This window comes from Ranitomeya variabilis, chromosome 4 (assembly GCF_051348905.1).
Source record: "Ranitomeya variabilis isolate aRanVar5 chromosome 4, aRanVar5.hap1, whole genome shotgun sequence".
In the NCBI taxonomy this organism is placed as follows: domain Eukaryota; kingdom Metazoa; phylum Chordata; class Amphibia; order Anura; family Dendrobatidae; genus Ranitomeya; species Ranitomeya variabilis.
In genome coordinates, this window is record NC_135235.1 from 620,799,494 (window position 1) to 620,813,907 (window position 14,414).

Genomic DNA, 14,414 nt, shown 5'->3' on the forward strand with positions numbered 1-14,414 from the left:
TCTGTGTCAAGTATTTCAGTGCCATGTACCACGTATTTCAGTGCCACGTATTTCAGTGCCACGTACCACGTATTTCATTGCCACGTGCCACGTATTTCAGTGCCATGTATTTCAGTGCCACGTGCCACGTATTTCAGTGCCACGTATTTCAGTGCCACGTATTTCTGTGCCACGTATTTCAGTGCCACGTACCACGTATTTCAGTGCCACGTACCACGTATTTCAGTGCCACGTATTTAAGTGCTCCACTTAATGCTCCACCATGACCGTTTATAGATCTATAGTGCGGAATAATAATGATCCCCCCTCACCGTTTATTGATGATCAGTGCGGTATAATAATGCAGACCCCTCACCGTGCATTGATCTGCAGTACGGTGTAATAATGGTCACCCCTCAACGTTTATTGTTCTTTGATGCGGTATAATGCAGACCCCTCCTCCTTTAGTGATGTTCAGTGCGTTACGAATAGGTTCACTAAGCGTTAATGGGTTAACGCTAAAGGAGTACGCTGCATGGCGTGATTGTCGCAAGTTATGCCATGCAACGGGTCCGTTAGCGCACCCATTGACGGCAATGTGTTTAGGATCTGGATCGCATTGCTAGCGCATGCCATTTTTTAGGCACGCCCTTGCGATGTGCAGTTATTTTCAGTCGGACCTCAGATGCTGCTTTCAGCGTCCCAGCTCCGTTCCTCGCTAGCGCAGATCGTGGATCTGCGATAGCGGGATCGGCAAAAGCAATCCCGCTAAAGACATTGCGCTGGTGCAATACGCTAGCTATATTCGCAAAACGTATTGCCCGAACGCAATGTGAACCTATAATGCTCACCCAAAAAACAGTATTGATCATCAGTGCTTTGTAATTTATGGCCACCCACACAAGTACCTAATTTTCATTGCCGCTGGTGTAAATATGCATTTGTATTAAAACATACAAACACATAGAGAGAGACAAAGCACACAGCAGCTTGCCGCCATATACACTAATCCTCACCAGCTTTTGGAATCTGGCAGCCGAAAATAACAATGCTGGAAGGCGGGGGAGCAGGGGGAACGTCAAACAAGGGAGAACGTCCGAGATGGGGGAGGGCCTGAACAGCGCAGTGCACGGCGCATGCCCAGGAATGCCAGCCCCGCACTGTGCATAATGAATAACACAGTGCGGGGCGGGGATTCAGTAACAGGGCGGCCGCACTGCCGGCACAGGCGCAGTAAGGCACCCTGCGTCTGTGCTGTGACTCACAGTAAACACTGCGCAGGCCCCAGGCAGGAAAGAACAGCGCAAGCGCCGGATTTAAGAAGAAACACCGCTCAGGGGGCGGAAACCAGCGCCCCTGAAGAGAAGAGTGACGGCCGTTGGGGGATTCATACAGGACGCTTCGGACCGCCTCCCGGTACAATAGCTGGTCTTTGTGGACAATTTTCAAATCGCTTTATTGAGGTAATAACTTAATCAAAAACTAAAAGAGCCACCTTGTTAGACTGCAGCATTACTGCTGCACAAGGTGGCTCTTTAGTTTATAATGGCTGGAGGGGGGTGACAGTGGCCCTTTAAGGGTGAGGTGGCCCCCAAGAAAGGAGGTGAGACAGAGGCCCAAGAAGAAAGGGAACCCTGAGGAGAAGGAGGTAGTTGGGGAGCGGCCCAAGAAGGGGAAGGAGAATCCAGATATGGAGGTTAGAAGAAGAGGCAGGAAACCCTTGAGGAAGAAGTCAGAGAACAGCCTGAGGTGGAAGTCACAGATAGCGACCCAAGAAGAAGGGGAAGGAGACCCTCGAGGAGGCAGTCAGAGAACAGATAAATAAATAGATGCATACATACAAATGAATATTAAAGAGTTTTAAAAATCAAAACAGGAGGGAATTATAGGGAGAGAAATGGGAAGCGCAGACGTCTGAGTGTAGTAGTTAGTTTCCAAAGGTGTGTACTCAGTGTGAATCCACTCACCTTTTTGGTGTCTTGATATACTGTGTATAGATTCAATCCATGGATCACTCCATTCCTCTTTCCACTCAGTTTGCTGCAAAGATCTGGGAACTGATGAGCGCACTGAACAGTGCTTTCATAGGCGATAACACTTTGTGAATGTTTTTCCCAGCAATATGCGCTCCTGAAGGATGATGATGGAACTCGATATTCTTATTCAAGGATGATTTTTATTTCAAACTAAAATACAACCGGTTTCGACATCTTGGAGTCTTCCTCAGGTATAATGTCATGCCTATACCTGAGGATGACTCCAAGATGTCGAAACCGGTTGTATTTTAGTTTGAAATAAAAATCATCCTTGAATAAGAATATCGAGTTCCATCATCATCCTTCAGGAGCGCATATTGCTGGGAAAAACATTCACAAAAATCAAAACAACGAATTAAACATTAACCCTTTCACGACATGCGCCGTACATGTACTGCGCATGCCGTGAATCCCCCTTTGATGTGGGCTCCGGCGCTGAGCCCGCATCAAAGTCGCGACATGTCAGCTGTTTTGTACAGCTGACATGTGCGCGCAATAGCGGCGGGTGAAATCGCTATTCACCCGCCGCTATTAACCTGTTAAATGCCGCTGTCAAACGCAGACAGCAGCATTTAACTACCGCATCCGGCCGGGCGGCCGGAAATGACGTCATCGCCGACCCCTGTCACATGATCGGGGGTCGGCGATGTGTCAGGACAGTAACCATAGAGGTCCTTGAGACCTCTATGGTTACTGATGCCGGCCTGCTGTGAGCGCCCCCCTGTGGTCGGCGCTCACAGCACACCTGCATTTCAGCTACATAGCAGCGATCTGATGATCGCTGCTATGTAGCTGAGCCGATCCAGTTGTGCCAGCTTCTAGCCTCCCATAGAGGCTATTGAAGCATGGCACAAGTAAAAAAAAATGTTTTTAAAAATATGAAAAAAATATAAAAGTTTAAATCACCCTCTTTTCGCCCCATCCTAAATAAAACAATTAAAAAAAAAATCAAACATACACATATTTGGTATCGCTGCGTTCAGAATCGCCCGATCTATTAATTAAAAAAAAGCATTAACCTGATCGCTAAACAGCGTAGCGAGAAAAAAATCCGAAACACCAGAATTACGTTTTTTTGGTCGCCGCGACATTGCATTAAAATGCAATAACGGGCGATCAAAAGAACGTATCTGCGCCAAAATGGTATCATTAAAAACATCAGCTCGGCACGCAAAAAATAAGCCCTCACCCGACCCCAGACCATGAAAAATGGAGATGCTACGGGTATCGGAATATGGTTTTCTTTTTTTTTTTTTTTTTTAAGCAAAGTTTTGAATTTTTTTTCACCACTTGGATAAAAAATAAACTAGACATGATAGGTGCCTATGAACTCGTAATGACCTAGAGAATCATAATGGCAGGTTAGTTTTAGCATTTAGTGAACCTAGCAAAAAAGCCAAACAAAAAACAAGTGTAGGATTGCACTTTTTTTGCAATTTCACCGCACTTGGAATTTTTTTCCTGTTTTCTAGTAAAAGACATGGTAAAACCAATGGTGTCGTTCAAAAGTACAACTCGTCCCGCAAAAAATAAGCCCTCAAATGGCCATATTGATGGAAAAATAAAAAAGTTATGGCTCTGGGAAGGAGGGGAGTGAAAAACGAAAACGCAAAAATTAAAAAGGGCCACGACGTGAAGGGGTTAAAGACATTAATGACAAAAAAGCAAAACACATTTTGTACCAAAGTCCCCTGTGCTTTAGCTGCAAAAATTTTATTGTGGTGCTTAACAGAAAATTCCTCTCTCATTGAATACACTCCATCCTCTTAATCATATTACTCTTTCTGTAGGTCAAAAGTCGGCGTGTGTACAGAATTCTAACAATAATAATCGATGCCCTGGAAAAACAGGATGAAGCAAACCAGATGAAAGTGTAGGTGCAGAGTCCTGTGAAAGTACTTTTACAAGGGATGATTTATCATGCTATCACCCACATCTAGCACCTCGATTGTCAATGGGATTTTAGCATCAGGCGACTTTACACACAACCATTAAGCAACTGTCGCTCAGTAGTTGGTGATGAGCCACTATCGTTCCAATTGTGCACATCCAATCACCGGACACTAAACGATAGTCCCTCACATCATGCAGGGTTGTTTTGTTCGACTGCGTTCATGCTCCGGCCAATATTTAATTAGCACACTGGCTGGGGAACAGTGCATTAGCACTGTGAAGAGGTTTGTACTCCGGTATATGACAGTTCACTACATATCATCTACCGGAGCATTGAAAGGGTTAAACACCCGAATGCTGCCACTGCTGACCCAGGCTTCCTGCAGTACATCAGGACCTATAACACTCAGAGATCAGTTGATCTCCAACATCATTGAGGGTCCTGCAGGAAGCCTTGTTGAGCAGTGGTGTCGTTCAGGTGACTAAAGCCACCCTTTGATAAAAAAAAAATAAAAAAGTGACAATGAACACTGAGCAACTTCTAGATCAGCCATCTTGGGCAGTAATACATGTATTTTGCTCTGAAGGTACACAGCCTATCAGCACAGAATACATTAAAGTTGTTCACTGACAGGGGCAGGAGGTGGTAAGAGAGGTAATGAAGGGAAAAAAAAAGACAATCAGTTGGACAAAAACTTGCACATCTCCACAGCCAGGTTGTCTGCACTTGACCTTTCTGATTGCAGGCACTGACATCTCAGAAGCTCCCAGATAACAAAGGAGATAAGAATTGGTGTGTAGAAAACATTGCTATGCAGAGGGGGTAGACATTACATTTTTATAAAATAAAATGGACAAACTCCACATAGCATATTTCTGTACACCCCTCAACTCTTATCTCCATTGCTATCTTCTACTATTGTGATCTGACTCACAGCCTATAAGCCTCTTGGATTATAGTATATAATGTATAATATTTTAGGAGGTGACAATGTCGCCGAGGTGCCATACCAGGTCATATGCAGAATGCTGCACTGTGCAATATTGATCACATTTTTCTTTTCTCCCCAGCTCGGATACCGATTCACAAAGCGGCAATAATGAAGATGGAGAAAGGCAGCCATGCAATTGCTGTAAAGCAGAGGAATAAGAAGAAATATACTTTTATTATGTTTGCTTCTCGAAATAAAATGAAGTTTGCTTTGGTTTTGTTCCCTTTTCTATACTATAGTGGTGATATATAAATATAATAAGTCCATGTCAGCATGAGGCATTGCAGAGTAAAGTAAACATAATATTAATTTGCAGCAGTATATAGTATGATGTAAACCGATAAAGGTCCTTAGTGATGAGGTGACCATGTGACCAGAGGTTACAGAATGCTATTGTACCCATGGTGTCCGATGAGGTTATCCTCATATGCAGGGGCGTAACTACCGCGGTCGCAGGGGTCGCAATTGCGACGGGGCCCGCAGTGCTTAGGGGCCCACCCAGTCCAGCAGACTGGGCGGGCTCCTAAGAACTCTAAGCTACAAAATGGGCCGCCGGCCCTTTAAATAATTCTTCCTTACAGGCCCTGCTGCGCGTGCACTCGCGATCACGGGTGGGACTGCACTTGACCCGCAGCAGAGCCCCTCCACCGCAGAGAGCCGCACACCACAACTATAGCTGCAGCTGCTCTGTGCGCACAGGACCTGTGATGAGGTCACAGGAGGGGAGGAGTTGGAGTCACATGATCAAGGGCTTCCGTGTAGTGCAGGACAGTAGTGCAGTGCTGTTTGTCATCATGCTGGAGGAGGGTAAGCTTTTGTGTGAGGTCAGGAGGGGTTTGGGTGGATGTAGCAGAGCAGTGTGTGTATGAGGTGTACGGAGCGGAGCCGGGTGTGTATGAGGTGTACGGAGCAGAGCTGGGTGTGCATGAGGTGTACGGAGCGGAGCCGGGTGTGTACGAGGTGTACGGAGCGGAGCCGTGTGTGTACGAGGTGTACGGAGCGGAGCCGTGTGTGTACGAGGTGTACGGAGCGGAGCCGTGTGTGTACGAGGTGTACGGAGCGGAGCCGTGTGTGTACGAGGTGTACGGAGCGGAGCCGTGTGTGTACGAGGTGTACGGAGCGGAGCCGTGTGTGTACGAGGTGTACGGAGCGGAGTCGGGTGTGTACGAGGTGTCGCATCTCTGCTTCAGGAAAATGGCCGCCGCGATCTCCATCTAGGCACGCGCGGCATCCTGCGGCCATTTTCCTGAAGCCGCAGCCAGCAGAGCGCCGCTTCTGCGCACGCGCGGCCAAAGGAAGATGGCCGCCCCCACCGATCACCAATGAAATGTCGCACATCACGCTATTTTCACTCCCCTGTGCAGTGGATTCGGGACCTTGGGCATGCGCACACCACTACGCCACCAACGGAAAACTAAGCAAGATCTGGGGGAAGACACCACTCCCATCTGACCAGACCAGCCTGATTGACAGGCGAAAACGACTACTTTGGTAACGTATTTCGGCAGCATAGGTGGGGAATCGGGGTCCACAAAATACACTATTGCAATGCACAGCTCAGGCCCTATTTAACAGTATTTTTATCTCATACGGAAAAAACGGGGTGACAGGTTCCCTTTAAGAGAAAGCCAAAATAACCCCGGGACAGAAGGCGAGAGCAGGGGGGAGGTGCGGGACAGAGCCGCTTTAGGCTAGTTTCACACTAGCGTTAACTGCAATACGCTGCAAATGCGTCATTTTGCCGAAAATACGCATCCAGCAAAAGTTCTTGCTGGATACGTTTTTTCGTCATAGACTAACATTAGCGACGCATTTGCGACGCATTGCCAAACGTCGCGTCCGTTTTGCGACGCTTGGGCGTGTGGTAGTGGACCGTCGGGAGAAAAAAACCTTACATGTAACGTTTTTTGCTCCCGACGGTCCACTTTTTCCGACCGCGCATGCGCGGCCGGAACTCCGCCCCCACCTCCCCGCACTTCCCCGCACCTCACAATGGGGCAGCGGATGCGTGGGAAAAATGCATCCGCTGCCCCCGTTGTGCGGCGGAGACCACACTAGCGTCGGGAACGTCGGCCCGACGCACAGCGACGGGTTGTTCCCGACGCTAGTGTGAAACTAGCCTTAGTCAGGAGAAGCTGAGGAGCTGCAGCCGGTTTACATCAGCCACCCCTGTACCAGAGAGGAGATTGTGAGTTGTGTATATGAGCTGGTATCTCTGGTGTGTGTGTGTGTGTGTGGTATCTGTAGTGTGTGTGTGATAACTGTAGTATGTGTGTGATATCTGTAGTATGATGTGTGTGTGTGTGATATCTGTAGTGTGTGTGTGTGTGTGATATCTGTAGTGTGTGTATGTGTGTGTGTGTGTGTGTGTGATATCTGTAGTGTGTGTGTGTGTGTGTTATCTGTAGTGTGTGTGTGTGTGTGTGTGATATCTGTAGTATGTCTGTGTGTGTGTGTGATATCTGTAGTGTGTGTGTGTGATAACTGTAGTATGTGTGTGATATCTGTAATATGATGTGTGTGTGATATCTGTAGTATGATGTGTGTGTGTGATATCTGTAGTGTGTGTGTGATATCTGTAGTATGTGTGTGTGTGAGGCAGCGGCGTAACTACTACGGTCGCAGCTGCAAGCGGCTCTGGCAGGTCAGGGGGCCGTGAGTCCCCTTGAGCCTGTCTCCCTTATGCTTGTGTCCCCATGTGCCAGTCTCCCTTGCCCATTAGTCCCTGTGTGTCCCCATGTGCCTGTCTCCCTTGTCCCCTTATGCTTGTGTCCCTTGTCCCCGTGTGCCAGTCTCCCTTGCCCATTAGTCCCTGTGTGCCCCCTTGAGCCTGTCTCCCTTATGCTTGTGTCCCCGTGTGCCAGTCTCCCTTGCCCATTAGTCCCTGTGTGTCCCCATGTGCCTGTCTCCTATGTCCCCTTGTGCTTCTGTCAGTCTCCTTTGTCCCCTTGTGCTTGTGTCAGTCTCCTTTGCCCACTAGTCCCTGTGTGTCAGTCTCCCTTTCCCACTTGTCCCTGTGTGTCCCCTTGTGCTTGTATCCCTTGTCCCCTTGTGTCAGTCTCTTGCTCACTAGTCCCTATGTGTCCCCTTGTGCCTGTCTCCCTTGTCCCCTTGTGCTTGTCCCTTGTCCCCGTGTGTCAGTCTCCATTGCCCACTAGTCCCCTTGTATCAGTCTCCCTTGCCCACTATTCCCCGTGTGTCAGTCTCCCTTGCCCACTAGTCCGTGTCCCCGTGTGCCAGTCTCTCTTGTCCACTAGTCCCCGTGTGCCCTTTGTGTCAGTCTCCCTTGCCCACTTGTGTCAGTCTCCCTTGCCCACTAGACCCCTTGTATCCTTCTCCCCTGCCTCCTAGCCCCCATGTGTCCCCTAGTGCCTGTCTTCCTTGCCCCCTTGTTCCCTCTCCTCTGCCCCCTCGTCACCATTTGCTCGTGTCTTTGTCACTGCCCCTGTATGGAGGGGCTGCATTATACTATGAGGGGGGGGCTGCATTGTATTCTATGGGGCTTACATTGAATTTTATGGCGGGGGGGGCCCCATTTGGAAGTTCGCACCGGGGCCCATAACTTTGTAGTTACGCCACTGCTCATATGTGATGTCCTCGTCACATACCTGAAAAAGGAGATGAAAGTAGAATGGTCCTGGATAATCTGGCAGTGCATGCACTAACTGGCAGCTATGTGATTCCAGCTACAAGCCAGCTAAAGTACTTAATGCCTAGTAGGGAGTGAGATGTGCGATAAGGACAGAGCACCAGGAGGCCATGAATACAAAGATGGTGGCCTTGCAAACCCCAATACCATTAAGCAAGTCTTCTGTAGCACATATCTTGGGAGTTGCGGTAGATCTTTGACAATCTGTATGATGTAAAGTACCACCTGTACAGCAGCTTTCTGGCGTTCTCCAGGTGATTGGTGCACTTAGAGTGTGTCCCTATCATTGAGATGCTGGAGATGCCAACGCAGATGTTACATGTCTGCTGTAGGTTTACGGTTAAAAAAAAACAAACAAAAGTCTTCGGTAGCCCACATAGAACTACAACACAGCCAACCTAAATAACACTTTATTGAATTCAAAAGAAAGCTCAAACAGTTACAAATAATAATTAAATAAGAGCATGTTTGCTCAGGCAAATAATCCAGTGACAAGGGATGTGCCTTATATAGAACAGCTCAGATTCCTGTCCATAGTCGCTTTTGCTCTGATGCCAACACTTGACAGTTTTTTTTTTCCTCATCATTGCTGTTAGCCCTAGGCCTTAAAGCTTAGCAGTTCTTTTAGTATAATAACAACATTACATAATCCAATATATATATATATACAGTACAGACCAAAAGTTTGGACATACCTTCTCATTTAAAGATTTTTCTGTATTTTCATGACTATGAAAATTGTACATTCACACTGAAGGCTTCAAAACTATGAATTACCACATGTGGAATTAAATACTTAACAAAAAAGTGTGAAACAACTGAAATTATGTCTTATATTCTCGGTTCTTCAAAGTAGCCACCTTTTGCTTTGATGACTGCTTTGCACACTCTTGGCATTCTCTTGATGAGCTTCAAGAGGTAGTCACCGGGAATGGTCTTCACTTCACAGGTGTGCCCTGTCAGGTTTAATAAGTGGGATTTCTTGCCTTATAAATGGGGTTGGGACCATTAGTTGTGTTGTGCAGAAGTCTGGTGGATACACAGCTGATAGTCCTACTGAATAGACTGTTACAATTTGTATTGTGGCAAGAAAAAAGCAGCTAAGTAAAGAAAAACGAGTGGCCTTCATTACTTTAAGAAATGAAGGTCAGTCAGTCCAAAAAATTGGGAAAACTTTGAAAGTGTCCCCAAGTGCAGTGGCAAAAACCATCAAGCGCTACAAAGAAACTGGCACACATGAGGACCGCCCCAGAAAAGGAAGACCAAGAGTCACCTCTGCTTCTGAGGATAAGTTTATCCGAGTCACCAGCCTCAGAAATCTCAGGTTAACAGCAGATCAGATTAGAGACCAGGTCAATGCCACACAGAGTTCTAGCAGCAGACACATCTCTACAACAACTGTTAAGAGGAGACTTTGTGCAGCAGGCCTTCATGGTAAAATAGCTGCTAGGAAACCACTGCTAAGGACAGGCAACAAGCAGAAGAGACTTGTTTGGGCTAAAGAACACAAGGAATGGATATTAGACCAGTGGAAATCTGTGCTTTGGTCTGATGAGTGCAAATTTGAGATCTTTGGTTCCAGCCACCGTGTCTTTGTGCGACACAGAAAAGGTGAACGGATGGAATCTACATGCCTGGTTCCCACCATGAAGCATGGAGGAGGAGATGTGATGGTGTGGGGGTGCTTTGCTGGTGACACTGTTGGGGATTTATTAAAAATTGAAGGCATACTGAACCAGCATGGCTACCACAGCATCTTGCAGTGGCATGCTATTTCATCCGGTTTGCTTTTAGTTGGACCATCATTTGTTTTTCAACAGGACAATGACCCCAAACACTTCCAGGCTGTGTAAGGGCTATTTGACCAACAAGGAGAGTGATGCGGTGCTACACCAGATGACCTGGCCTCCACAGTCACCAGACCTGAACCCAATCGAGATGGTTTGGGGTGAGCTAGACCGCAGTGAAGGCAAAAGGGCCAACAAGTGCTAAGCATCTCTGGGAACTCCTTCAAGATTGTTGGAAGACCATTCCCGGTGACTACCTCTTAAAGCTCATCAAGAGAATGCCAAGAGTGTGCAAAGCAGTCATCAAAGCAAAAGGTGGCTACTTTGAAGAACCGAGAACATAAGACATAATTTCAGTTGTTTCACACTTTTTTGTTAAGTATATAATTCCACATGTGTTAATTCATAGTTTTGATGCCTTCAGTGTGAATGTACAATTTTCATAGTCATGAAAATACAGAAAAATCTTTAAATGAGAAGGTGTGCCCAAACTTTTGGTCTGTACTGTGTGTATATATATATATATATACTAGAAGGAATCGGGGGATTCTAAGGGCTGATCCACGCATGCATATGGATGGACCCTCGCATTTAATAACCGGAGATGTGTCCTTCTGTCAGAAGCCTCCGGCGCATGCGCACTGGGCCGCCGGAGTCGGAGCATGCACATACCGCATTACGACGCCATTTTATTGGAGAGGAGGGGGCGGCTCTGTCTGATGTGATCAGGGCTATTTGCACGATGTCAGCTCTGTGGCAGCAGCTTCACCGGTGATGATGAGGAGAACTTTAAAAAAAAATGGGAACTTATAAAAACAAAAACTGAAGAAAATGCGAGTAAATGTGAACCTTTAAAAAGAAATCTACAAGCCTTAACCCTCGGATGCCAGGAGATGGCTTACTGCGTCGCTCCAGTGCACTTCAGCATCCCATATGAAGGTGAATTAGATAGAAGCTATAGAGGCGCCACATCCAGATGGTGATGGGGTAACTCCAGGTTTCAGCCCATTTTGATGATCACAAGGCTGGTAGCATAATAATAGGAAGCGCTCTCCTATGTGCAGAAGGGCTTCATCTACGATGTAACATAGGAGACACTTCTGCCGCTCCCCCGCTGCAGCGCATGGTAACGGGGACATTTAGCAGCTTTGTGTTTACAGCTCTTGTGTTTCCATGGTTACAGACTACAAACAAGCTCACTTGTAGTCAGACCCTGCAGTTGTGCACTGCGCCTTCTTGCTACACGACTAGATGTGTTTGACCATTCAATCGTTCTCCCTCTCTGTCCTCTACTGGCACATTGCACAGAGTTTACATGTCGCCGGGTATCAGAGACCCATAAATCTGCTTCTGGGCGGCCACCAATGTTACCTTATGATGTGGTCGGAAGAGAAAGCCCTTTATAGCGCCCTCCAGTGTTGTCTCTCCAGACTGATAACGGATCGACCTCAATCATTCTGTTCTCCGGAGATTTTATCAGAACCTCATCTGAAGTGTGTATTGTCACTTCTTACGAGCGTTAATGGGTTTTATGTAAAGAAGTTTTATATAATGGGATAATTTTATTTATGGGCTGTACCGATTGCTACATTCAGCGTTCTATTTAATTCTTTTTTTTATTTTCCATTTAATAAATGTTTGTGTAGAAGTCGTGTTGTGTCTTGTTCATCACAATGAAGTTTACAGGATTTTAGGTTCTGTTAAGATCTACGTCAGAGGATCCATCCGGCGTCTCCTTCCCGCCAAAAAAACCCACAATATGCTGATAAAATGGGACACCATGAAGAAAACCAGACAGACTCCATTGTGTCCTTATTAGTGATGAGCGATCATGCTCGGTGCTACGGAGTGTCTTCGACGCACTCGAAAAATATGTTTGAGTCCTCGCTGCTGCAAGTCTCGATAGCCGCAACACAACAGTGATGGCCTAACAGACAGGAAATCCCCGCATGTGTTGTGGCTGTGGAGCAGTCGTGTGACATGCAGCTGCCGGGAACTCGGACACAGTATTCGAGCACGCCGGAGACACTCGGGGAGCACAGGAGCATGCTCAGATAACGCCTTATGCCAGCACGTTCGCTCATCACCAGTCCTTATGTGTAAATGTGCACAAGGATGAGCATGTGTCTTTCTAGGTAGAAACATCTTGCTGAACATATTTTCAAGTTTCTAAAAATGCAAAGTGGTCGATCACTGCTGGTCCGGGCAGAGACCAATAGAGCGGTCAGGACCTGGAGGAGATAAATAACACTTCAATAATAATGAAATATAAGTTGCTTCCCTTCTGAAATTGTTGAAAACCCCTTAAAGATGAAGAGAAGGCAGAATCAATGTTCGCTGCGGCCCCTGCAGACCCAGTAATGTCTACTGTCAGGAGGAGATTGTGGCGCATGTCCACTCCTCAGCATTCACATTACAACACTAAGAAGAAAGAGTCGCAGAAACCACAGGATGGATAGGCAGGTTATTGGTCTGCAACTGACAAAGAAATAGAAACGAAACTTTCTACACATCTCGATTTATTCAGTATGAAGTATGAGCATCAGATGCAGAAATCCCGGCACTCACAACCTCGGCTGAGTGGGGTTTGTGGGGCTATCATACTGTTTGGGGGATAATACTCTATGGGGGTCATGAAAGGGGTATTATAGTGGGTGAGGAAACTTAGGGGCTTTAGTAGGAGCAAAATAACTAATTGCTGCAATTTATATCCTTATCCCTTTCTTAAAAAGTTGCGAGATATGCCCTTCTTTGACTATGATATCATAGGACTTTTACTATGGAACGCCTTTTATTTCTATGTACGCCCATGTTCAGGAGTGTTATTATAATAAAGAGGGTCAGAGGCAGACACTAACAGCTTGAGGCCTCTGTGCATGAAATGGGTTTGAGCCCCCTTCCTTTATGGGGCTAAGCTGCAGATTATATATACTGTACATATTACATAGTCGCCTCTCATTATATATACTATTGTCCCCTATTACATAGTGCCCTCTTATTATGTATACTATTGTCCCCTATTACATAGTGTCCTCTCATTATGTACAGTATACTATTGTACCCTATTACATAGTGCCGTCTCATTATGTATACTATTCTCCCCTATTACATAGTGCCGTTTCATTATGTAAACTATTCTCCCCTATTAAATAGTGCCCTCTCATTATGTGTACTATTCTCCCCTATTATATAGTGCCCTCTCATTATGTATACTATTGTCCCCTATTACATAGTGCCCTCTCATTATGTATACTATTGTCTGCTATTACATAGTGTCCTCTTATTATGTATCCCAGTGTTCCCTAATTCAAGTCCTCAAGAGCCACCAACAGACCATGTTTTCATGATTTCCTTGGTATTGTCCAGGTGAGAATTCCATTACCTGTAGAATACTAAGCAAATCTTGAAAACATGATCTGTTGGTGGCTCTTGAGGATGGGAGTTGTGGAACTATGATGTATACTGTTGTTTGCAATTACACATTGCCCTCACATTATATTTACTATTGTCCCCTATTGCATAGTGCCCTCTCATTATGTACACTACTGTCCCCTATTACATAGTGCCCTCTCATTATGTATACTAGTGTCCCCTATTATTTAGTGCCCTCTCATTATGTATACTACTGTGCCCTATTATATAGTGCCCTCTCAATATGCAAACTACTGTCCCCTATCACAAAGTGCCCTCATTATGTATGCTACTGTCCCCTATTATGTAGTGCCCTCTTATTATGTATACTAATGGCTCTATTACATAGTGCCCTCTCATTATGTACACTAATGTCCCCTATTACATTGTCCCCTCTCCTTATGTATACTAATGTCCCCTATTACATAGTGCCCTCTCAGTATGCATGCTAATGTCCCCTATCACATAGTGCCCTCTCATTATGTTTGCTTCTGTCCCCTATCATGTAGTGCCCTCTTGTTACGTATACTAATTACCCTATTACATAGTGCCCTCATTATATATAATACTGTCCTCTATTACATAGTCTCCTCTCATTATGTATACTACTGTCCCCTATTACATTGTTCCCTATCATTATGTATACTACTGTCCCCTATCTCATAGT

At 45.9% G+C, this 14,414-nt stretch overlaps 1 protein-coding gene and 1 long non-coding RNA gene across 2 annotated transcripts in view; both read left to right on the forward strand.

Annotated features, from left to right (window-relative positions):
* The window catches only part of LOC143766085 (coilin-like), an 833,506-nt gene that overhangs the window by 666,319 nt on the left and 152,773 nt on the right, over positions 1-14,414 (forward strand). The window lies entirely within an intron of this gene.
* On the forward strand, positions 3,661-5,114 carry LOC143769259 (uncharacterized). The gene is made up of 2 exons (XR_013214310.1): positions 3,661-3,888; positions 4,980-5,114. It is a non-coding gene; the product is annotated as an uncharacterized LOC143769259 (long non-coding RNA).